The sequence below is a fragment of the Natator depressus genome, chromosome 5, assembly GCF_965152275.1.
Source record: "Natator depressus isolate rNatDep1 chromosome 5, rNatDep2.hap1, whole genome shotgun sequence".
Lineage (NCBI taxonomy): Eukaryota > Metazoa > Chordata > Testudines > Cheloniidae > Natator > Natator depressus.
The window spans coordinates 133,392,184-133,401,944 of record NC_134238.1 but is presented as its reverse complement, the minus strand read 5'-3'; the positions used below and the strand labels follow the sequence as shown (position 1 = coordinate 133,401,944).

The 9,761-nt window shown below is 48.7% G+C and overlaps 1 protein-coding gene across 2 annotated transcripts in view; it reads left to right on the top strand.

The window, feature by feature from the left end:
- The first annotated feature begins 309 nt into the window (after nucleotides 1–309).
- The window catches only part of TMOD1 (tropomodulin 1), a 77,553-nt gene continuing 68,101 nt past the window's right edge, over nucleotides 310–9,761 (top strand). Inside the window, exon 1 of one of the 2 annotated variants that reach the window (XM_074953713.1) lies at nucleotides 310–362. The gene's annotated coding sequence lies outside the window, so the exon portion shown is untranslated. Of the gene's footprint in view, nucleotides 363–602; nucleotides 696–9,761 lie in introns of those variants that run through there. The other variant, XM_074953712.1, reaches the window with a different exon arrangement.

Below are 9,761 nucleotides of genomic sequence, written 5' to 3'. Positions count from 1 at the left end.
CAGATGTTAATGGCTAAATAAGGTGAAAGGCAGCTGGGGGAGGAGAAGGCCTTGCCTGGATATCCATTTGGGGGGGGGGGGGGAATTAAGTCCAAGATAGGCCCCAGGCTGCCTCTCTGCTACGACTGTAAGCAGGGCTGACCCCCCGGGAGACCTGGGTCCAGCCCAAGCTTCGTTAATTGCTCAGTTCTGTGACCTTGGGCAAGCCCTGCCTCAGTTTCCCCATCCGTGAGAGAAGGGTTAATCTCTTCTCAACATCCTTCCAGTGAGAGTTTTTCCTATTGTCACCGCAGCGGCTGGGCACCTCCCACGTTACATTAGCAGCAACGGGGAAGTCTGCGGTGGACTTCAGGGAACCCCCGGTGCGTCTCCCTGCAGCGCAGCCCGGCCCCGGCCCCGGCCCCTGCCCCCCGCAGCCCGGCCCCTCGCAGCCCGGCCCCGGCCCCCCGCAGCCCGGCCCCGGCCCCGGCCCCTGCCCCCCGCAGCCCGGCCCCTCGCAGCCCGGCCCCGGCCCCCCGCAGCCCGGCCCCCCGCTTGAGTGGCAGCCGTGGGAGGCTCCGGCGGCGCCCGGGCTCGGAGCCGCCTCCCCGGCAGGACGCGGCGCAGGGCAGCGCATCCCGCAGCCCCCGACAGGACGCGGCCGCCGCCGCCCGTGCGCCCCCGGCCCCGCGCCCTCCCCGTGCGCCCCGAGCCCGGTAAGCGCCGCGCCCCGGTCCCGGTCCCGGTCCCGGCCCCGGCCCCGGCCCCGCGCCCCGCGCTGGCTGCCCGCAGCCCGGCCCATATCTGGGCAAAACATTCGGCCGGCGCCGAGCCGGACCCAAGGCAGCGCAGCGGCTCTATAAATAGCCCCGGCTGGCGCGGCGAGCTCGGCGCCGCCGCAGGGCCGGGCCGGCGAGCTGGGCACCGGGCTGGAGCAGCCCAGGAGCGGGGCCGGGGTCCTGCCCTTTCCGCCCCCACCTGCCGGCGCTGCACGGCTTGGGGAAAGGCGGGGGGCTGCCCCGCTCTGCTGGGGACTCCGGGGGACGGGGCCCTCGGCATTGCCAGACTGGACCCCATGCTTGGGTCACCTACCCCAGTCCCATGCCTCCCCCAGATGCTTGCAAGGGAAGCAGGAGACTCCCTGCGGTTCTGGGCTAGCCTGGCCCAGGGAGAATCTCCTCTGAGCCCCAAAGCGGCGGTTAGAGCCTTTAACAAGCCCTGGTCGTTGGTTTAACTTTTACCACTGAACTTTGCCAGTCAGTGCTCCACACGGTTCGGAACCCGGCTGAGTTCACACCCTGCCCAACCCTGTATTTTCTATTTGTTTCACTTTGTACAACACTTGGGACCCTCAGCCCTGGCAAGTTCCCTAAAGAAGGAGCCTGACAACAGTGTAATGAGGCACAAGTTACATTATACCAGCACTTTCAGAGAGCCTGATAGCCCCAGTGAAGAGGGACTTTCATGAACATTGGCATCCATTCCAAATAGCCATGAAACACACAGATCCCCAGCTCTGCCCTTCCTGTACATGAGGTGCCTAGTTTATTTGTTCGGTTATTTCTGTAAAGCGCAGCTGTTCAATGGACTTAATCTTTGCCTTTGATAAAATCGTCACTCCCCGTCTCGAATCCGGGCTTGCCGCCGGTGGGTAGCGAGATGTAGAACCCTACTCACAGGACACATCCATTTTTTGCTTTTCCACAGAACTTTCCCAGGAATAGTATTCGAATCTACTTGATCAAAAAAATCAATCTGTTAACATGATGTAATTTGTGAGCCTGTCCATGTACTTTGGTCACTGTGAGTGGTGTTTTGTGAGTAAATGGCTTGCAGAAAGAGGACTCTCCTTCATGTTTAGTGTGTTGAAAGTATTTGTAAGTGTAGAGCACTTAGGGTAGATTGATGCCACTTCCCCTCCCACATATTTGGGAATGTTAGGAGCCAGGCCCTAACACCCCACAAAGTAGTGCATTGTGATTTACTATCCATTATTTCTTGAGCACTTGTTTTGATCCGTTTCATAGTATTCATATCAAAGGCGGTTTGAATTAATTTTTCAAGTAAGGTGTCGTGAATCGCTGTGTTGCAATCACTGTATTCTCTGCTTCTGCTAAATTTGTAATTCCTTCCCCAACAGCAATTCTTTGTGATTTATCCTTTGTAAATCCATTGCTGATTTATTGTCCATGATTTTATTCTCTTCCAAGCACCTGCAGATTTTTAACTCAATCTGTGTATTTCATTATTATAGTTTGAATGAATGATTTAGTTTAATTAAATATTATAGGCCAGATTTTCTATTCATTACACCAGTTTTATGCTGGTGCAATTCCTGTTATTTCATGGAGCTATGCTGGTATGGAACCAGTGTAACAGAATGGAAAATCAGGCCCTGTACTTAATTACTTACAAGCTATTTTAGTACAAAGAATTTTAATTTTAGCTCTGCAGTTCCCCTGTCATTAGAATGTGTGCTGCTGCAATGCCATAATCCGTGTTGCTTTTCAGCTAAGATCAGACATCGCAGTAGGCGTTTAAAGACCCCAGTAATTAATCTCTGAGGTGCATTCGCTTAAATAGTTTCTATCTATACACATGTATCACATATACATATATTCCATTTTAATGAAATTTGTTCCAGTGGAACGTGCCAGTTTGACAGCCCCTCTCTTAATCCAGAGATCAGGCATGGCCATTCAGCATTAATGTTCTGGATCCGTTCCTCATCTGCTGTAGTGCCCACTGAAGTCGACTGGCTTGGAGCAACACCAAGTTGCACCAGCTGAGGATCTGCCTCTTTCCCTTTGCAGTTCATCCCTACAGTGCAGTTCTAGTCTGAAAAGTGACATCAGCTTAGTGTGTAAACTTGGGCCTGTGTATAGTCAGATTCCTGTACACTTATGCTCCTAGCTAACAAAAGTTTTTATCCCTGTAACCCTTTTGCCAAGTGGTGTTGGCAGCAAAAAGAGCCAGGTTCAATAACTGGGGGGGGGGCTGGGGGCTTAGCATTACAAACCAGAACCATCTTGAGCCCCCTCCCAGAAATCTGGGAAAACTAAACACCACCTCTGGGTGCTTCTAAAGCTACATCGGCTCTAGAGGCTAGGTTTCTGGTTCCCAGCTGGACCAGACATACTCTACTCCTGTGGGAATTCTATGCCAACAAATAAAAAATTCTGCAAAATTCTGCATCTTTGTCAAAATCACACAATATAATCTCACCAGTTTCAATTATTTTGGTAATTTATTTCAAAATAGCTGTCAACACGTATGTCTGTAACAATACAGGCAACAAAAAAAGATTCAGGAAGTGATTTTTGACAAACAGATTCCTTACTAGGCACATTAATACAGAACTCTGAGGAATAACTGCAGCACCTCTCCAGCAGAATGCATTTTCTGTGGGGGATTAAAAAATCTGCGGAGGACGTGAGTTCTGCATGTGTGCAGTGGCGCAGAATTCCCCCCAGAAGTAATACTCGCGCTAGCTCTCGTTGAGCTACCATGCTAAAAATAGGTGTGTAGCTGCAGCAGCAGCAGGAAGGTCTACAGCATGGACGAGCCGCCCCGAGTACAAACCCACCTGAATCTGATGGTTATGAACTCTGGGCGACTAGCCCATGCCCCTGCTGCCTATCCTACCATGGCTACCCTACTGCGGTTAGCACGCGAGCTCAGCCGAGAGCTAGCATGAGTGTACCCATGCGAGCTGGGAGTCGCATCCTTAGTTTGCAGTGTAGATGGTGTAAGTGTAGATTAAGAGGCAATACTGCCCCCTCACAAGCACTGAGTCTGTGTATAACAAGTGAAAACTTTTAGTAAGGGGAGAGGGAACACACCACAACAGTGACCCAGAAGTACCTCCTGCTTGGTGACTAAGGTTCAATTAGGATGACCCCTGTAAATTAAGGCACAATAAATAAATTAAAATAGGCATCTTAACTATAGGTCTGCTGCCCTTTCCTCATACAATAATGATAACATCATGTAATTATCCCTGCATGTAAGTGAATTTTAATCCAAAACAGCCAAATTGATCACTTTGGCAAAGCATGTGTGTCCATGCAAATACGATCTGCTCCTGAGGTCTCTTCCCCCAGTTCCTCAATGGAGGGCAGGGGAGAGCTGAGTCAGACCTCTGCTTACACTCCTGTTAGAAGAGCAGACAAGAGCTGAAACGGTTCTGGGGGAGGGATTCGATTCTGGCCCATGCATCAGTACAACCGGAAAGGAAGGTACAGTGTGAGTCAGTAGGAGCCCTCTTGGTTTTCATGCAGGGCTGGCAGGAAATTAACGATGGATCTATAATAGCCAGACTGCCCCTTTGGTTTCTTACCAGTCCTACCCTGCATCCATGCACAGTGTTCCCATGGCATTCATTGGGAGTTTCAAAGGGGCAGCAATTTCAGGATTGGTCTCACAACTTTGACGGGAAATTTATTTGAATTACAGTTGAGAGTAACTCTCCCCATCTGGGCAGTGAGAAAACATAGAAATGTGAGCCCACTAGCCTTTCCACAGCTCCAGCCATGGATCTCCTGTGGGTCTAATCTTTGCTATATTTTCATCAAGACTGCCAAGAAGGTAGCAACTAGGGTGACCAGACAGCAAATGTGAAAAATCAGGCCGGGGGTGGGGGGTAATAAGAGCCTTAATAAGAAAAAGACCCAAAAATTGGGACTGTCCCTATAAAATCAGGACATCTGGTCACCCTAGTAGCAACAAGTATGCCAAAAACCCCAGAGCACCGACATGCAAGAACTTCCAAGAACTACTTGGCAAAGCAAAACGTACTCTGGGGCCTACCTGCTGAGCTAGCCGTTATCAAAATACAACCCTGGCACCTTCCCAATGTGGCTATGATGCAATTAGCTCAGCCTGGTGCAGGTCAAATAAAATCTCTCTTCCTGAGCAGCCTTCTCCCCCGCCCCCCCGGCCTCTGTGCTTGCACTGTCTACACTCGCCCCTCAGATCCGTTGGTTTCTGTAACTGGAGGTGGCTGAACTCAGAAGTTGCACAAAGACTGGCAGCGGCAAGGAGCGATTTGCAGCATAAATAACTAGGGGCAGGAGATGAGTGTGGCCACTCTTGAAATGTAAGGGATCGGACTCTGTCCTGACTTCCACCCTGTGCAATCCCACATGCTCCTATACGGTCACACAAGGAAGTTTGGATAGGGCAGAATTTGGCTCTCCGTTCTGCAAGGGATGTGTTACTTGGTGGTGTTTTTGCAGTGAGTCTCCCTGTAGCGCTCTTGCTTTCAGCCTCCCGTGTGCTAGAGGCAGCCGTGTGGACTGGAGCAGAGCAGGGATGTTTGGCACCGTCTCTGGGGTCCCTATTCATCACTTGTGAAAAAGGTACTTTCCTTTCTGACTAAGAGAACGAAATCAGCTAGAAGAGAAATCAGTGCACACATGTCAGAAAGCAGCCCCATAAAAGGACAGGTTTTAGATATTTATTCTTGATGTCCAGATCAAAGACTTGACACTTGGTAATAATAAAAAATAGTCACATCTCAATAAGCATGCTTCATTTGAAGCCAGTGCCAGAAATTAACTGCACATTGACTGGTCCACAGCACGAGTGGGGAACACGGTCTCGGGTACTGATCATGGGACTTGGAGACAGGGAGCATAATTCTCCATGGCCGTGCTCCTTGTGTCGTTGTTAACACCTACGCAAAGTTGGTGTAAATGGTCCCAGATCAGAATGGCTGCATTTTACACCCATTAGCTCAGGTGTAAGTGCAGGGCCGGCCCACAACATATTGGCACCTGAGATGGGGAGCTCCAGTGATGCCCCCATGCCCCCTCGCTTGGGCCAAAACTTCAAAAGGTCTCAATTCTGCCTTCTTCCTGTTTTGCTCCTCTCATGGTACTGCTCTGCTACCTACCCCAATAAAGGAGAACTAACAACTTAAAATGCCTTGTTCAAAAATTTTAAGTAACACTTAACTTTCTACATGCATCTGAAGAAGCGGGTATTCACCCACGAAAGCTTATGCTCCAATAGGTCTGTTAGTCTATAAGGTGCCACAGGACTCTTTGCCGCTTTCACAGATCCAGACTAACACGGCTGCCCCTCTGATACTTAACTTTCAAATGCCTGACCAGCAAATGTAACTTTTCTTGTCTGCATAGTAAACACTGGCATTTTTATCTGTTTGAATAATCAAAATGGTACTTTCAGTGCCTCCTTGGTTGCAAAAATTTGAACTGCTTCCTGCTGAAGGTCCACAGTCTGGGCCAGCTCATGCTCTACTGAGGTAATTGCAAGGCTGACCAGCCTCTCCTGTATCATTGTGGAGCGTAGATGTGTTTTTATTAACTTCAGCTTGGAGAAGCTGCGTTCTCCACTGGCAACTGTTACAGGAAGTGTTAGAAGTATGCGCAGAGCAACAAAAGCATTTTGAAAGAGGGTGGTCATCTTATTTGTGCACATGTATTCCAGAACAGCCTTTGGAGTTGATCCTGCTGAAATGTATCCTGAAAGGGCTTTCAGTTCGTCGCCTAAATCACTCGTATCAATATCGTGCATGTCATCATGTGTCAACACTGTCTCCAGTGCCCTGCATTGCTGGTGTAGGTCTTCTTCAGGTATCGTGAGGAGTTTTGGAATATCATACAACATCCCAAATATACTGCTGTGTTCCTTGAGCTGCATGAAACGTTCTTCAGCTGACTGGATTGCACAATCTAGCACCTGGTTAAAGAATTCAACTTTGAATTGTTGTTTGGGGTCTCTTATGGGCTTATCCTGTGTCTCGTAATCAAAATATCTTCTTTGGTGACTCTTGTATTCTTGAATGGGTGGGAAAATCGCTTCAGTGTGGAGTTCCTCTGCCAACTTCTGTGCACTCTTCAGAAGGTTTTGAAATCCCTCATCTGACCGGTAAGACTGTAGGTATGACTTTGCTTTGTCCCTTTGCTCCATTGCTCCAGATATATCAAGGTCAACACCTTGGAGTCTCTTGCTTACAACATTTATTTCAAACAGCATGTCATGCCACAACACTAAGCCACACAGAAATTTGAAGTGATGTATGTTTCTGGTGATTCCATTTCCCTCTGCCGTTGTTCTCCCACGAACAGTTCCTATCATAGCATTATCCTCCATAATGGCAACTATGGCATCATCTATCTTCCCAATTTGGGTTTGATAGGCTTTATCGCCTCCACTCGACTTTCCCATCATGTGGCACTCAGTGGTTTCAGTGTCAGAGAGGATGTCCCCAGCTGTTGCTTCAAAATTTGCCATCGATGAGTTGATACAGAGAAAAACACATAGATGCTTTGAATTACATTAAAAAATTCAGCAGCCTTGCTCGAAGCTGACGCTGCATCACTGACCACCAAGTTCAATGAATGCGAGCCGCATGGGACAAAAAAAGCTCGAGGGTTTAACTCTTGGATCCGTGTCTGCACTGCTCTGTTCTGTCCTCTCATGTTGGCACCATTACCGTAGCCCTGACCTCTCCTGTCAGCTATCGCAAGTCCCGTCTCTTCCAGCTTTTTAAGAAGCACATTTGTCATACCAGCTCCTGTAGTATCATCAATGTCAATAAATTCTAGGAAATGCTCTCGGACAGTCACCACGGCCGGGACACTTTCACTAGGTTCTGTTGTTGTTACAAAACACACCATTAAAGTAGTTTGTTCCGTATGGCTGATGTCAGGTGTGCAGTCCAGAATAACAGAGGAATATCTTGCTGACTTCAGATCTGCCACAATCTTCTGTTTGACTTTTGTTGCCAGTAACTGCATGATCGCATTTTGAATTGTTTTTCCAAGGTAGTGGTGTGCGTACATTTCTTGGGTGGTGACTCTTCTTAGATGCTCCTGGAGTACAGCATCAAACTCAGCCATCAACTCCACAATTTTAAGGAAGTTTCCATTGTTTGGCACATACAGCTGATCTGAAGTGCCACGCAGTGTTAGGTTTTGGGTAGCAAGCATTCTCACAACGGCAATGAGCCTTTTCAGAACATTTTGCCAGTAAAGAGACTCTGATGCAGTCTTCTCTTGATGCTGATCATTTATGGTTGAAGAAATCTGATGAGGTTCAACAAGGACAAGTGCAGAGTCCTGCACTTAGGACGGAAGAATCCCATGCACCTCTACAGACTAGGGACCGAATGGCTCGGCAGCAGTTCTGCAGAAAAGGACCTAGGGGTTACAGTGGACAAGAAGCTGGATATGAGTCAACAGTGTGCCCTTGTTGCCAAGAAGGCCAATGGCATTTTGGGATGTATATGTAGGGGCATTGCCAGCAGATCGAGGGATGTGATCGTTCCCCTCTATTTGACATTGGTGAGGCCTCATCTGGAGTACTGTGTCCAGTTTTGGGCCCCACAATACAAGAAGGATGTGGAGAAATTGGAAAGAGTCCAGCGGAGGGCAACAAAAATGATTAGGGGACTGGAACACATGACTTATGAGGAGAGGCTGAGGGAACTGGGATTGCTTAGTCTGCGGAAGAGAAGAATGAAGGGGGATTTGATAGCTGCTTTCAACTACCTATCTTTTGGGGTTCCAAAGAGGATGGATCTAGACTGTTCTCAGTGGTAGCAGATGACAGAACGAGGAGTAATGGTCTCAAGTTGCAGTGGGGGAGGTTTAGGTTGGATATTAGGAAAAATTTTTTCACTAGGAGGGTGGTGAAACACTGGAATGCGTTACCTAGGGAGGTGGTGGAATCTCCTTCCTTAGAAGTTTTTAAGGTCAGGTTTGACAAAGCTCTGGCTGGAATGATTTAGTTGGGGATTGGTCCTGTTTTGAGCAGGGGGTTGGACTAGATGACCTCCTGAGGTCCCTTCCAACCCTGATATTCTATGATTCTATGGTGGCCTTTAACCTTAGTATCATCTCAAGCTCTTTCCACTATGGAATGCTCCCTGGTGATTTGCTGCCTTTTCATGGCATGCCAGATTTCTAGCCAGATTTGTCCAGTCCTTTGTTCCTGTAGAACCCAATGTGGCTGGAACATTAGACTGGAAGAGTTTGCAACCAAAACAGTATGTAGCATTCTGGGTTTTTGAGTACATAAGCAGCCGCCTCTCCACTTTGTCACCATTGGGGGTTTCACACCAGTAATGTGTTGGATGGAAACTTCTATTTTCATTGTCATTGGGGAACATGAAGTTTTTCACTTGCTGTGGCCCATGCAGTACAAGGAAGTCCCTCAGGCTACTGCTCAAGTGGGTCCACAGTCCTGGATCATCTAGACTTAAGGAACTAAACTCAGCAGCAGCTGTTTCTTGCACCTCCACCCCACTCTTCTCTGATCTACACTTTTCTTCAGGAATGTGCAGGGCTACGTCCATTTGAGATGGAGATATGGATGCTGCAGTAGCTGCCGGTCACCTGCACTCTGATTAACTGGAAGATCAGGCCTCTCCTCACCACTCACATCCTCACTGGGGCTGGAAGGCTCACCGTGAACATTTGTGTCTATGTATCTCAGGAGAGCTCCTTCCTGTTTAGATAGAAAAGCTTCCTTTGCTTTCTTTCTTTTTCTGAATGCTGCCCCAGAGGGGCATTTTCTTCTTGCACTCATGACTGCTGTTCTGGGCCAGCGATAGTGGCTCCCAGCACTCAGCTGAAGGGGACAAATAAGCAGGCTGGTAGCAGGGCCTGAGTGAGGGAAGATATCAGCGTCTTAAGGGCCTAACTGGCTCCTGCTACTTCAGTTGACGGCCTGTTCTCCTCTAGTGGGTTCAGGGAAGCAGCAGGACACAGGAAGCTCCCTGAGAATCTGGTGTTAATCAGGCTCCGGGGGGG